We start from the raw sequence: 15,038 nt of genomic DNA, 5'->3' as shown, positions 1-15,038 counted from the left end.
CCAGTCCCCTACTGTTGGCCACGGGTCTTTTGAGAATGAGCTGCACTCCCCCCAGATCGGGTGGGTTGTGGTCTCCTGGTGAGTGGGTGGGTGAGACTGGGTCTGGGCTGGGCATGGCTGGCACCAAGGACACCCTCACATCCAGGTGGCCTGGGAGGGGTCTCTGGCCATTGCATTACCAGCGACATCATGTGTTGAGTAATGAGGGCGATAGAGGAATGTGGGAACTGGAAATGCCTGAGACGAAAGCGCTGCTTGGCCCATTCCTAGTGTGTCTCTGGGCAAGAGACCATGTCTCCTGGCCCAAGTGCCCTTGGCATCAAATGGGGACAATCATGAGGTTGTGAGTCAGAGATTGCCATGCAATTAGCCTGGGTCTGGGGACGTAGCAAACACTCATTCTATGGATCACTTTGTCCTTTGTTACTGTATAATTTAAAAATTTTATTGTAAATGTATCAATCATGCAGATAGTTATACAGACATAGCCGTATGTTCTTGAAGAATCAAGTTAAAGCCCGTGTAACCATCGTGCAGGTTATGAAATAGAAAGGTGCCAGGACCTGAGAAAGTCTCCATTTGCGCCTCTCTGCCCCTCTGTGAGGTCACACTGCCTGTCTCCTGCAGTCCCCTGGTTGACTCCATCGGTTTACGCAAGTATGCTCTTTTCAATCAGCAATTGTTTAGTTTCCCTGTTTGTTTTCCAGCTTCCTACAGATGGAATCCTATCTTCTTGTGTGACTAGCTTTTTTCCCTCAATCTTATTTTCGTGCTTTTAATACCGTTACCATGCTGCTGTAGAGTCATTCATGACGTCAGTGTACAGCAGTGGCTCTTTGGGTTGTTTCCATGATCTGGCCATTACCAACAGAGCTACTTTGAACATTTTTGATAGATCTGGTACACAGAAATTTCCCATCTGTGGGTTTTACACTCTGACTCACCAGAAAGTGTCAAAGGATTTCGCAATCACGTGAAGTCTACAAAGACACAGCTACAATTCTTAGCACTTTCTGTAGAAAGCACAGTCCTTTCTTCACTGGTCATAACTGCTGCTTCTCAAAAATCCAGGGTCCATCCATGCCGGGCCTGAGCCTGGCCTCTCTATTCTCCTCCCACGCGCCTTGCTCTGTGAGTCTGTCCCTGGGCCAAGGCCACAATCCTTCCTCTTGACTAGAATTGTATACTCTACTATGACAGTGGATGGGCCATTTCTCCTGCCTTCCTCTTCTCCAACTAGCGTTGAACCTTTTGTATTGTCTGATACATTTTTAACCAACTAGTAGAGTCCTACTATAAAGCCAGGGCACAGCCCAGCATCCCTTGCGGGAGTCAAACCGGCAACCTTGTGGTTGAGAGGATGCACTCCAACCAACTGAGCCATCCGGGAGCTCAGCTGCAGCTCAGCTCAAGGTGCCATGTTCAATCTGGTTCAGCTGAGCCCTCCGGGAGGCAGCTCAGCTCAAGGTGCCGTGTTCAATCTTAGGGGGCAGAGCCCACCATCCCTTGCGGGACACGAGGAGTTGAACTGGCAACCTTGTGGTTGAGAGCCCACTGGCCCATGTGGGAATCGAACCAGCAGCCTTTGGAGTTAGGAGCATGGAGCTCCAACCGCCTGAGCCACTGGGCCGGCCCCCATTTTGTAATTTAAAGCAGTATGGCTTGATTCAGTCAATGAAAAAAATCCATGTGTCTTGTCAGTTTCTTATTTTTATGTCCCTTCCTCAATTAAATTTTATAATTTTCCCAAAGAAGTTTTGCACATTATTTGATGTTTATTCCTAGATACTCAAGGTGTTTTAAATTGTACAAGATATTTAAATTGTTAAGAAACTACTATTAGGGATCCTGTTGGAATAGCTTAGTCCTTATTCTAAAGAACACAGATATCCAGTGATAAATGTCACTATTGCCACGACACTTCTGATCCTGCCTGAGCATTCTAGGCCTTTTGCGCAAGTCAGGGATGAGAGAAGTAAATTCCACCCATGAAAAACCTGTTCTAAACCTACAGGCCAAACACTGTACTCAGTAGAGTAGAACCTGCTGTACCTCTACTTATGCTAAGGTCAGTGGGTTTGACTTAGGAACAACCCAAGAATTACCCCATTCTGCCTTTGCAAAGAATCTCAAGGGAAATAATAATTCAGCATTCAACTAATACTTATTAAGCACTTACTCTGGACCAGACACATTGTAAGCACTGGAGAGACAGCAGGGAGTGAAGACAAAGCTGTGACCTCATGGCAGTTATATTTTGAATGGGGAGGCAGACAACTAACAAATTAACAATCTGTTTTCCATGGGAACAGAAGTGAGGATGACGGAAACGTGAACGTTTGTCTAAAACAAGAATCCCAGCCCTCACGCTGTAGAAAAGAGAGACAAATGGAGAGCGTCATTGGGGAGAGTCAAAAGAGAGCCCAAGAAACCCCTCTGGAAGGAGGACTCTCAACTCAGCCTCACCAAGTGGAGCTGAGAGAGGTTCTGCCCTTGTGGGGAGTGGGGGTGGGGGGGGCTTTACCGGAAGCCATGGAGTCTCCTGGACCCCAGTCTGTGTGAAAGGTGTAGACCTTCTTTGTCCAACACACCTCAGTTTTTGATATCCTCTCCTTTAGATATTTCTGGAAATGAGTTGGGGACCAGAAACAAAGCTAGCTACAGAGACATTTACCCCAGTTCTGCCCCCTGCTGTACTCTCGCTGAAAGACTGTGGCCCAAGGAGCACTCTCCCCTCTCCATGGGTGGCTGGTTCAGAAGGCAAAGGGCACCCCGTGGTACCAGATGTGTCCATCATCACATCCCCTGGAAGGTCCTCCACTCACAGCCACTGACCTCTACTTCCCGTCCATCCACTACACTATCCCACCCTAAGGGGTATCCCCCATGTAGGATTTGCAAGAGACAGTTACAGCCTTCATCCCGGGAAAACAGTCCCCCAGGCCATCACAGCCTACACAGGACTCTGCACAGGGGCTTCACAGGCTTTCGAGCCTGAAGGAAGAATGGGCTGGTTTGACATCTGTTTCAAAATCCTTGATAGAGGATTTCTTTTGGTAGTAGTGTATATCATTTCATTTAGATATAATGCTGTTAAGTAAACTGTTTTTTTCCAAACAATGTCTATCAATACTCTGTGCTCTTGCAACCTAGAAATGAAAAGTGTGATCATCACAATTGAAAACACAATGGGTAAACAGAGAAAGAACTGATGGTTGCTAGATGGGAAGGGGGTTGGGGGATGGGAGAGAAGGTGAGGGTATTACAAAGTACAAATTGGTGATCATGAAATAGCCATGGGGATGTGAAATACAGTATGGAGAATTGTAATGTTGTAAAAGCTATGAATGGTGTCAGATGGGTACTGGACTTATCGGGGGGATCACTTCATAGATTATATAAATGCCTAACCGCTGTGCTGTACACCCGAAGCTAACATAAAATAATAATGAATGTCAACTATAAATACACATATATGGTCACAGGATGTCAAGTACTGCACAGGGAATATAGCCAATGGTACTGTCATAGCTGTGTACAGGGTCAGATGGGTAGTAGACTTGGGGTTATCACTTTGTGAGGGGGTAAATGTTTAATCACCGTTGTTTTGTACTCCTGAAACTAATAATAGAAAAATAAAGCCACTTTTTCATTCTCTAGTATATTGTACCTAATTTATTTATCCTTATTTTTCATATAACCTAATAGTTTTATTAAAACAGGGGTGTTGATCTCACTTGCATTTTTTAATGTATAATAATGTCTCAGCGAGTCACCCCTGCATGTCAGGTAAGGCTCACTGAAGAAAGCCCCCTCAGCACTAGAAAGCTCTACACGAACCACAAATTCAATTGCACACTTACTGCCAAAGAAGGTAGCTGTGGAAAGCTTGCTTTGTCCAGCTTTTTGGTCATCAAAGTTTCAGAAATATTAAAATCACCTTTTTAGTCAGTTATTTTAAACTTCAAGTACACAAAATGAGGATTTCTTTACTGCTGTACTGTATTTTAAAAATTATCCTTTAATCAGTCAGAACACTGAGAGAAGGAGAAAGAAAGGAAGAAAGGAAGGGAGGGAGAGATGAAGGAAAAAGAAAGGGAAGGAAGCGAGTCATGGTCATGTTGAATCTTGGACCGTGGTGATGTTATATTCATAAATGTTGCATATTTTGTCAGATTTAAAATAAAACCAATAGGCCCCTGAGAGTGTCACTTTACTTACAAAATAAGGGATTTGGTTAAGTGCCATCTAAGCTCCTTTTTCTCCCAAGTAATCTTGATGGACCAGGCCTCCAAGTTCCCCGAGTGATTGGATAAAACTTAGCACGGGAATGGACAGATAAAGAAGTGAGGCCGCCTCCCAGGGTCTCCCAGATGCTTGGTGGCAGGATGGAGACTGGTACCTGCCCCTCTGAAAAGCACAAAGCTCCTTCCATCACACTCCCAGACACGGGTCACAGACAGAGCCTGACTCACTTCTTCTTGGGCTGTAGCGTCAGACAGCCGCCGATAGGTGATGGGAAAAGGTCTCTAAAAGGTTACTTCATATGGCCTCAGGCTGCAGGGCCAGGGCAGAGGCTGTCGAGGCCTGACTGTCCTTGCTTAGCCCACCGAGCTGGGCCCACACTCGGGAGGGCTGGTGCCTCCTGGTCCTCAGACTGTGTGTGTTTCCCATAACTTCCCTCGTCTACAAATGTAATTTGGGCCCCTGAAGATAATAACTATAAAGAGGGGATGACTAATATAGTGATTGCAAAAATATAGGGCCTCTGGCTTATGAATTATATAATACACAATCATTCTTGATTCAATAAGTTGTTTACCCAAAAACTGGGTAGACTTGGAAACCACGGGGATCCATCCAATCTTTGTGCTGGTTGCTGGGGCAATACTGGCCAGGATTCAGTGATTTCAAATAACCAACCGCTTTTGCTCGGCATAGGGACTAAACTCCCCATGTAACCAATAGAAAATGTCAGAATTTTTCTCTGCTCATGTCCCCAGGCCCATGTCACTACCACCTATGAAAGCTCTAAGCTCTGTTCATACAGTTGGCCTGAGGAGCCCGGGTCCCTCTTCCTGCCGGGACGTCACAGGAACGGTTATCTTTTCTTTCACCACTTTTCGCATGTGGCAGTTTTCACAACATTCTTTGGATAGGAACATATTTTTATTTTATTATTCAAAAATATGTTTCAACAATTGTGAAATACCACATGCTGATAACTCCAATAAAACAGAAAAATGTAATAGCTATTTGCTTTAAAGATGTTCCTGAAAAATTCATAATTGCAACTGTTCGTGTGTGCTGCCAATTCCAAATTATCTTAGACTCGAATTATTTATTTTATGGAATATATGCGGGAAAACTTGAAATCCTAGGTTGTGCTTTAAATCCCGTGTTTTAAATCCTGGCTTGTGCTCCAGACTCAACATCTGGAACTCTCTTTATTTTCAAGTTAGTATATTCTCAGAGCATGTGAACTAATTTGAGTGGCTGCCTAAGGAAGCATAAATCCATGCTAAAATGATGTTTTCCATAGCTTAAGGACATTTTGCAACCAAAGTTTTCTCCCATATTCATAGAAAACTAGGACTGGCTTAATTGAAATTACAGGTATGATCAACAAGTTACACTTGTTATAGAAAGAGTGAAAAAAAAAAGCAAAAACAAACACCCAACATCTAAATTCTTTAAATCCCCAAACCTGGGGACTATGTTTAAAGCACTGAGTACTTAAAGAGCTTTTCCATCTTTAAACTTGTAGAAAAACAGATATTACAGAAGCCATGTACCCTATTCCACAAAGTTCCGCTCAGCTGGAGGTAAAAGGAAATCAGATCACTATGTTCAGCTCTGGTTTTCTTTAATATAACACACTGATACCTTCTTTTTCTGCGTCTCTCTTTTTTGCTAGAATCCTTGTATCTTGCTACCCTGTGTCCACCCTCTCCTTCTCTAATTGCAATATTGCAAGGGGTAAAATCCATGAATCGGACACAGAAAGTTGAACAGGAGAAGCATGTTGCCTAAAGAATAAGTTTTAACACAACAATTTGAGTAAAAGCCAGTCCCTTAATTACGGAACATAATGTACATTATTACACAGGTCACCACCTGCCAGAACACAATTGTGACATAGGGGAGAGAGAGAGAGAGAAAGAGAGAGAGAGAGACAGAGAGACAGAGAGAGAGAGAGAGAGAGAAAGGGAGAGTTGGGTGTGAAACTTGGGAACACACAGAGGCTTTGTCTGTTTGGCTGGCAGCTCGGTTGGTGTCGTATTCTGTTTACCATTGAAAGTTGGGGACTGTATAGCTAAAAATCTGTCAGATCAAGGCCAAAGTCTTGGAGGAGACAAATTTGCTCTGGAAGTGAGGATTGGAGGGCAAATGAAAAAACATTTAGGTTTGTTTCTCTCAGATTTGATTAACCAATTCATTATATACCTTGAAATAATTAAATGGTCTTATAGCTATTTATCTATTCATAGTTCATCTATCATCTATTATCATAGCTTATCTATAGCTCATCTGTTCCTATTTCCACAGGAAAAATAGCATTGCTATCATGAATCTGAAAAATCTCTGAACTGTCTTTTATCTTTCTAATCAAAAGTTAATTTTTACAACACGTTTTGATACACAATTTTGTTAGGTAAACAGTTATCTAATTGTGGATATGACTTGATGTACATATAAGTTTTTAGGTGAAATAATGGAGATATCATCTTACCAGTGTCTTCCCTAAGATAACTTCCTTTTATAGATGATTCACTCATTTTATACTAATTTTCAGTAATCCCCGTAACAAATGTTTGCCACACCCTCCAGCCCTTTTTATGCTTGACTCTTTCTATGTGCTCATGTAAAATAGTATTATGTTTCTCTGCTAGTGAGTATGGATTTATTTTTAGAGTGATGAAAATGTTACAGAATCAGATAGTGGTGATGCCTCCACAACCCTTGTATATATTAAAAATCTCTACATTTTATACTTTAAAATTTTGAATTTTATGGTACATATGTAAATTATATTTCAATAAAAACAATTACAATGTTTTTGGTTAAAAATGGCAGGTCACTGCACGTGCTTATTTTATCCACTTTTTCTTCCAAAAATTTACTAAAATTATAGTAGTAAAATATTTTTAAAGGTAAAGAATTAAAAAATAGTTTACTCCATAGGGGCAGTAGAGAATTTTTAAAAAGGTTTTAAACTCCAAAGAAAAGGAAACATAAAAAGAGGATAGATTATAACACAGTTTTGGGAGATAGAAAAAGGGTGGAGGATGGTAACTGACTTGGCAGAATGGAGGAAGTCCCCTTTAAGGGCCTGTAGAGGAGATGCCAGAGAACAGCATGTATACAATAGGTGTCAAAACACCAACAGTTTCTACCCGTGGAGTGCCAGGTAGAGTGGAAAGCAGGGCTGAGGCCTGGGGAAGCTGCACACTCCAAATAGATTCCCAGGTTCACCGTACGAACTTGCTCACTGGAAGTTCATTCTGAAGAAATTTCCAGACTCAAACTGTGGAGGGCAGGGATGATGGGCAGGGCTTAGAAAAGGGACAAGTCCACATATTCATATGGGTCCCTTACCCACCTTGATCGCAGAATATCATTAGCAAGATATTCAAACTCCCCTGACTTCCCTACTGCTGCCAAGCTATAAAATGGATTGCTCTTCCTTGAAGAAACTGAATGATCATGGAAAATCTTCCAGCTACTTAGATTTTGAGGTCTGCCCAAGGAAAGGCCAGCATGGCTGCCCATTACATCGCTCATCAACATGCCCTGTGCTTGTAAAAATATTTTACGACTCTAATTTTAGCACAGCAAAGCAATGAAGGGAAAGTCAGTCCTTCATCAGGCTTAGAGAACAACCAGTCTAGAACAGAACAAGAAAATCAAGGATTACAGAAGACAATAAAAGTAAACAATTATCTGACATATCAGAATGCTTGAAAAAATTAATAGTTACTGGACAGATCTGTTTGAATATTTGGAAAAAATGTGTCATAAATAAATAAAAAAGTAAGCAAATTAAATGAAAGCAAAAACAGAACAATTATTAACTCCAGGAAAAACAAAATTGTACAAAGAAAGGAAACAATCATAATTGATCACAAGATTGTGTAGGAATATTTACATGTTTATAATAATATAAATACTGATATAACTGTTCAGTGGGTGAGGGAAAAGGGAGAGGAAGGACTAGATTGTAAGAAAATTAAACCCTCAATAGGAAGCCAATAGCCTACAATAAATGAGCACATAAGTGGCTGTTTCTGTGAGTCATTTAACAATATTGGAATAAATAGAGAAAAAATAGCTAAAAGAAGTTAAACGTGGTTGCCTTTGGTGAGTGGGATAAAGGAGTGGGATGACGTGGCAAAAAGCGCTATTGTTTTTCAACATAAGCCTTTTAATACTATCATGACTTTTGCAAGTATTATTTTGATAAATACCAATTAATATACTTATAGAAACTGGTGTATTAGTTTGCTAGGGTTGCCATAATGTAGTACCACATACCATGATTCCCTGAAAATAAGACCTAGCCGGACCATCAGCTCTAATGCATCTTTTGGAGCAAAAATTAATATAAGACCCGGTCTTATTTTAATATACTATAAGACTGGGTCTTTAATATAATGTAATGTAATGTAATATAATATAATACCCGGTCTTATATTAATTTTTGCTCCAAAAGAAGCATTAGAGCTGATGGTCCGGCTAGGTCTTATTTTCGGGGAAACACGGTAGTACAACTGGGTGGCTTAAACAGCAGAAATTTATTGTTTCACAGTGTGAAACAGGCTAGCAGTGTGATATCAAGATGTCATGGGGTTGGTTCCTTCTGGGGACTGGAGAGAAGGATCTGTTCTAGATCGCTCCTCTTGGCTTGTAGACCATCTTCTCCCTGCGTCTTCCCTTCTATCAGGGTTTCTGTGTCCAAATTTCCCCTTTTTGTAAGGACATTAGCGGCCCACCCTAATGACCTCATTTTAACTTAATTATCTCTGTAAAGACCCTGTATCCAAGCAAGGTGACATTCTGAGGTACTAGGGGTTAGGTCTGCAAAATATGAACTTGGAGGGGACACAATTCAGCCTATAACACGTGGGGATTGTCATTTGCAGCCGAAGGTTCTATGGAGAAATTACCTATAATGGTAACAAGTTACTTAGTTTTGGCCTTGAGTCCCCTTGGAGTTCTGCCATTCAAAGGAATGACATTGACTCAAATGTGGCCTCCTAAGTTGATTTTCTGGGTCTGAGAATATCACTACATGAGAGGCAAACACCAAAATTTAAATAGGAATAAAAAGAGATGACATAATGAGTGTTCTGTGGGACCTCCATATGTTGGTTGCATAAATTATATGTCACTCCATATATCATGGGGTAGAAGATATGAGATGGGACTCCATAAAAAATTGCCATTAAAGACTTTTTTCATAAAAGTTTGACAAGTAGAGTCCTTTAACAAAGATGAATCTTTATAATCTACCCACTCTATCTTGTACATTTTTAATAAGAAAAGTATCACTTTATTAAATGTTTAGCAATCAAAAAATAAACCCTCCTTGTACACTTCAAAAAAAGTAATCACAATAACAGTAGTGGGTTTTTCCAACTCATTTGCATGTAAATTTATAAAGTGTTTCAACTAGTCCATTATTTTCTATATATTTACTTCACATCAGAAATATCCAAACATCCCTTTTGATCTGCCAGAAGAACAAGTAAATAAAAATAATAAAAATATTTAATACCACAGATATCTAGAAGTTTCAAGATTGCTTTCTTTGATGAAAATAAATAATTTGGGGTAAAATTAGTCGATCCTAATTAGATGCACACCATAGTATTAAGAAACTGCCTAACTACACCATTTGAACTATGTGAATTTCCCACAATGCTCTTAGGTCCATATTGCTACTATTATGTCTTCCAATATTGCTTAAAATTTAGTCTGCTTTTATCTTACACTTTTTCACCAGAGCCTGAATTCATCTCCCGTTGTTTTCTAACTAAGAAGTGTGTCCTTATAACTGCTGCCCACCCGTTTTGCAAGGCTTCTTTAGGGCCAGAACCACAATAGCTAACATTGATGCAGCTTTATGTGCCATGCACGATTCCAATCAGTGTGACATCTTAACCGACCGAGTGACTATCCCTGAGACCTCCAGAGCCCATGCTCTGAACCACCTGGGTCTGCTCTCATCCTTCAAACACAACCACCGCAGCACAAGCAAAGGGCTGGCCTTGCAGCAGGAGTGAATCAACCAGCAAACACGTACAACTGGTTACTCAGACCACGGATGTTTAGTTAGTCATGAAGTCAGTATATGATGAGATGTATATTGGATGTTTGCCGTCTCATTGGACTGCCTCTTCAAGGTCCCCTAGGATGATTCTTTTTTGCATAAACTGTGACAAGAACCTAAAAGGAAACTTAATGACAATGTTGGCATTTGTGTCTCACCGTCATGCAGGGAGCTATGGCTGCTGATGGTTGGATTAGTTTCAGAAATATCCTTTCATCTTTCAAATCATTAGTATGTAGCTCTACACATATGCGTATAAAATGAAATTTAGCAAAAGCTCTGGGTTATAGGACCCGTGAAATTTAACAGAGGCACATAATAGTAGGACTCAATGGTGTGACCCCAAATTTTAGAAAAATGATAAGACAATGCCGATATCTGAGACTGAAGCCAATATTATCATGTTAATTGAATGAGATTTATCATTTACAGAAATCATCTACCACAAGAGATGTTTTTTAAAAACTTTCATAAATTTGAATGCAAATGGTAACTGTTATAGAATCTTCCAGAACCAATCTCAGTTGTCACTAGACTGAGGTACTCTTGTTAAATTATGTGAGGGAATGTATGTGTGAATGTTAGTCGGGTGTGTGTATGTGTGTGTGTGTGTTTATGCGGGATATGTTAGGGAGGAGAGTGTGGACAGCTATTTACTCTGCGGAGAGTGTAACAACAGGATCCCAAAGATAAGAGTTTGTCAGTGTTATTCCAATTCTGTTCACGGCTTGTGGGTTTGGCTTGTGGCATGTGTGGTGAGGCACTGCATGGGGGGGTGAGATGGTTGTTGTGGGGGGTACCACATTGGCGGAAGGGGGTGTGGTGTGGTGGGGTGAGCTGGGGTGTGGTGTGGTGTGGTTGGAACTGGCGTGTGGTTTGACATAGGTTAGAGTGGTGTGGAGAGAGCCTTGGTGAGGGGTTTGTCATGAGGCATTAATTACGTGGGCTGTGGAACGTGGGAGACCGGAATATATGAGTGTGTGTGGGGATGTAGTATAGCTGTGGTTTGTGAGTGTGTGTGTATGTGTGTGAGATATGGTTCTTACTAAGCTACAACCATATAGCTTTTGTTTAGATTTTCTTTTGCCCTTTGTTTTGGTCTTTGTTTTGGTCTTTGTTAGCCTTTTGTTTTGTCTTTGTTTTACTCTTTGTTTAAACTTTCTTTGGCTTTTGTTTGGCCTTTCTTTAGCCTTTTGTTTAAACTTTGTGTGGCCTTTTTGTAGTCTTTGTGTAGCTTTTGTTTTTAAGTGGATCTTGGCTGAGGACCCATCAAAAACACCTTGTGTAATGAGAACCCAGGATATATAATCTCTCCCTATATATTCTGCAGGCTTTGAGTATCCTCAACCTCCCCAGGGACCTGGTACAGACGTGGAAGCTGTTTCACACAACTGCTACTTGAAGGTAAGGGGATTCCATTGGTTTTCATCTTCATCTTCAAGTGGCAAGTGCACATTTTTGTATGGGCCATTTACTTATATAGCAGCCAAGATTGGGAGGACATAAAAGGATGGAGAAAACAAGAACAGAGGACACCAAGTTTATGCTGATGTGGGTAGAGAGCCCTCCTGGAATGTTCTGGCTAATGTTTGGGAACTGGCTGAGCCTTGGGAGAGGCTAACTCAGGTTCTCTCAGGTATACAGCTCCATGTTCCTGGAGCTAGATCAATGGGGCGAATGGCTTCTTTTTTGTCTATTTCTTCTTTTATTATTATGATTGAAAATGAGTTTTTCTTCTTATTTAGGAACAATGCCTTCCCACACACAGCGGGGTTTATGTGTGGGGGATACTAATAGAACAATGAAGTCCAAATCTTGTAAGAATTTTGCTCCCTATAGATTAGAAACCTTAACTGGAAATGCATTCATGCTTTATCTTGTACAGAATCTCAGAAATCAGGGTTTTGTCAGTTTTGTGGTTGATAGAAAAAGGAAAGAAAAGATTGTGTCAGGGGAATAAAGTCATGAAGTTGGCTGGAGTTCTAGGAAGAAATTGGGGAAAAGAATGCTTTGTGAATAAATCAGTGAGGCAGAAAACAGACTGTTGTCAGATGTTCAGCTATGCTATTTTATGTTTATTTAGAATAGCAGGAGAATGCCTTGGTGAGTGGATTTTAAAAATTGTTTCACATGTACGGAAAAATTGTAAATAATACAAAAATTCCAGATGTATCCAGATTGTTCAAATGTTTACATTTTACAACATTTGCTTTATCATTCTTTCTCTGTGTACACACACATATATATTTTTCTGAGCCATTTGAGATTAAATTACAGACATGGTCAAAATCTGGAAATTAACATGGAGAAAGAACTATTGACAGACCTTGATATGACCTTGACAATTTTGAAGAGTACAGGCCTGCTTTTTTGCCAAAGGTCCCTCAGTTTGGGTCTGATGTTTTCTCGTGATTAGGCCCAGATTATGCAGTTTTGGAAAAGATATGCTTGCATTTGAGATCATACATTTACAAATTAAAACCTAAATCTGACTGTACAAACTTTTAATTCTTGTTTATCTAATAGTAACTGGGATTTTAAATGAGTACCTAAAATCCTACAAGAAAATAGAAAAATTGAAAGCCCAAGACTTTGTATTGATAATTCCCAAAATTCACCAGAAATGTATAAGCGCGGCCCTTTATTCATAAATGGTAATTACACTGATACGTAAGTGAACTTGAAAGGTTTAAAGTGAGGTATTTAACCTAGATTCTTTGTATGTGTTGAATTCATGTCTATTACGCTGTGAGTATTCAATTCATAAATGTGGAAATTCCTTTCTAAGCAAAACAATCTGCTGAAAACAGATACAGTTCAACAAAGAGCTGTCCTAAATAGCCACTCCAGGCTTGCTGGCCCCTTTTAGCATGTTGACAGGGTACCTGATAGAAAGAACTTTCATTTTGTTTGTTTGTAAGTGGGAAAATGTCTGTTTGGAGGTGGCTGGCAGTTTTACGATTCTTAAAATAGTCTCTTTAGATATACAAATATAAATCATCCATGTTTCTCCTCAGAGAAAACTCTGAAGTCATCATAATCATCATAAATGTGGGGAAATTGATGAATTGGTTATATGATCTTTGTAGTCAAGTGAATGTATTATGACTTTAACAGGACTATTTCCTGGATGAGGTAGATAAGTACTTTCAATCCTACATATGGAATTAAATGAGAAGTTTGGAGTTCTGCACGAGGTGCTATTTCAGCTTGAGGAACTCAGCTTTTAGGAAAATGCAGCATTAGCTATTCTGATTGTCTTATCTGGGCGAGAGAAGTCACTCTGGAGTTTGAGAAAGTGTTTTTTACTTAAAGCATGATGTGTTCCTATGATGGGCCATTCTGGGGTGGAAAATGAGGGCCTCCTTCTCTCGCTCAGTCAAAAGAATTGGGGGTCAGGGCATGGAAGACTTGGAAGGCCCGGAGAATTTTGTGGATAGGATTTGAGTTGCTTTCCACAACCTGGAAGTCTGGAACCCTAGGGAACCCTAGGATTAGGTTCCGTCACGTGGGCTCCAAGAGTGGTCTCTTCTATGGGCGGGGCAGGTCTCTGTGGCTTCTGGTGCTTCTGTTATAATGCGTTAGGTAAAAACTTGGTACTAGCTGTGCTCTGGGTGGTTAAGGGACCAATATCTTGTTAAATGTACCTGGAATTTTGTTTCTGTTTAGGTATGGTGAGGCCAGCAGATCCAGAGATGACTGCCATTGAAAAGATAGCTTGTTACTCACAGTTCCCAAGAGGAGGGGGCATATGAGACCAAGAAGGGCCTGATGGGGAAGCACCAGGGTCAGTCAAGAGCCAGAAAGAGCGAGGAAAGCATGGGCCAGAGACTCTACTGTATCCCTTTTGCAGGGAGGACTGAGCAAGGCAGGGTAAGCCATGAAGATGGATGTGATGCCCTTGGTGGCAGAATGTAGAATGAGAAGAGGGTGTGACTATGCTTTGGGGCACTCCCACATTTACAGGTTAGATGGACAAGGAGTGATTGGCAAAGAATAAAGACAAGAGTCAGAGAGGAAGGAGGGAAACTGGAACATGTGGTATCATGGAAGCCAAAGGGAAGGAAGCCAGAAGAGGGAGTGGTCATCTTTGCAGAATGATTCGGAGCTGTGGTGTGATGTGAAGATATGAAGAGTACATTAGATTAAGTGACATGGAAATAAGTGGTGACTTTAACAAGAAGTGTTCCCATGGAATGATTAAAACAGGAATTAGAGGGTTTGTGGGTGGAACAGGGACTAAGGAGTTGGAAAGAAAAACTATAGTCAACTGAGGCCAGAAGTTTGCGGTATTTCTGCTCAGTTATCAGCCTCTTAGCAACTGTTTTTTCTTAGGCTTCCCACAGTCTCACTCTGCAATTGCACAATTTTGATATTGGCTAAGTATCTGAGAGAAACTATCTTCTTAGTAGTTCCCTACTGTTTGTTACTCTTCCCTCCACCCTCTTCAGATCCCTGCAGTCTTAGCAACCCCTAACTCTGATCTCTGTTTCTTCTTCTCTCTGCTTAAGCTCTTTTCCCCGTTTAGCAGTTGTCAACAAAGACAACCAATCAGAATAAGAGGTTTCTTTTGGAGGTTATTTTTGTGTCTAGAATCTTCATAATCTTATAAGACCCCTTTGTCCAAATATCACTTCAAAGATCTGATATATATTTTAAAAGTATGGGACAATGGCTATGAATAATCGCATAAACCTCCATATTG

The 15,038-nt window shown here is 40.7% G+C and overlaps 1 protein-coding gene across 5 annotated transcripts in view; it reads left to right on the top strand.

Moving 5' to 3' along the window:
- The first annotated feature begins 11,657 nt into the window (after positions 1–11,657).
- The window catches only part of MOBP (myelin associated oligodendrocyte basic protein), a 35,560-nt gene continuing 32,179 nt past the window's right edge, over positions 11,658–15,038 (top strand). For all 5 annotated transcript variants that reach the window (XM_033132940.1, XM_033132936.1, XM_033132939.1 and 2 more), the window contains exon 1: positions 11,658–11,738. The gene's annotated coding sequence lies outside the window, so the exon portion shown is untranslated. The remainder of the gene's footprint in view (positions 11,739–15,038) is intronic.

Source organism: Rhinolophus ferrumequinum, chromosome 17 (assembly GCF_004115265.2).
Source record: "Rhinolophus ferrumequinum isolate MPI-CBG mRhiFer1 chromosome 17, mRhiFer1_v1.p, whole genome shotgun sequence".
In the NCBI taxonomy this organism is placed as follows: Eukaryota; Metazoa; Chordata; class Mammalia; order Chiroptera; family Rhinolophidae; genus Rhinolophus; species Rhinolophus ferrumequinum.
The sequence above is the reverse complement of the archived record's forward strand: the minus strand, read 5'-3'. Positions and strand labels throughout refer to the sequence as shown.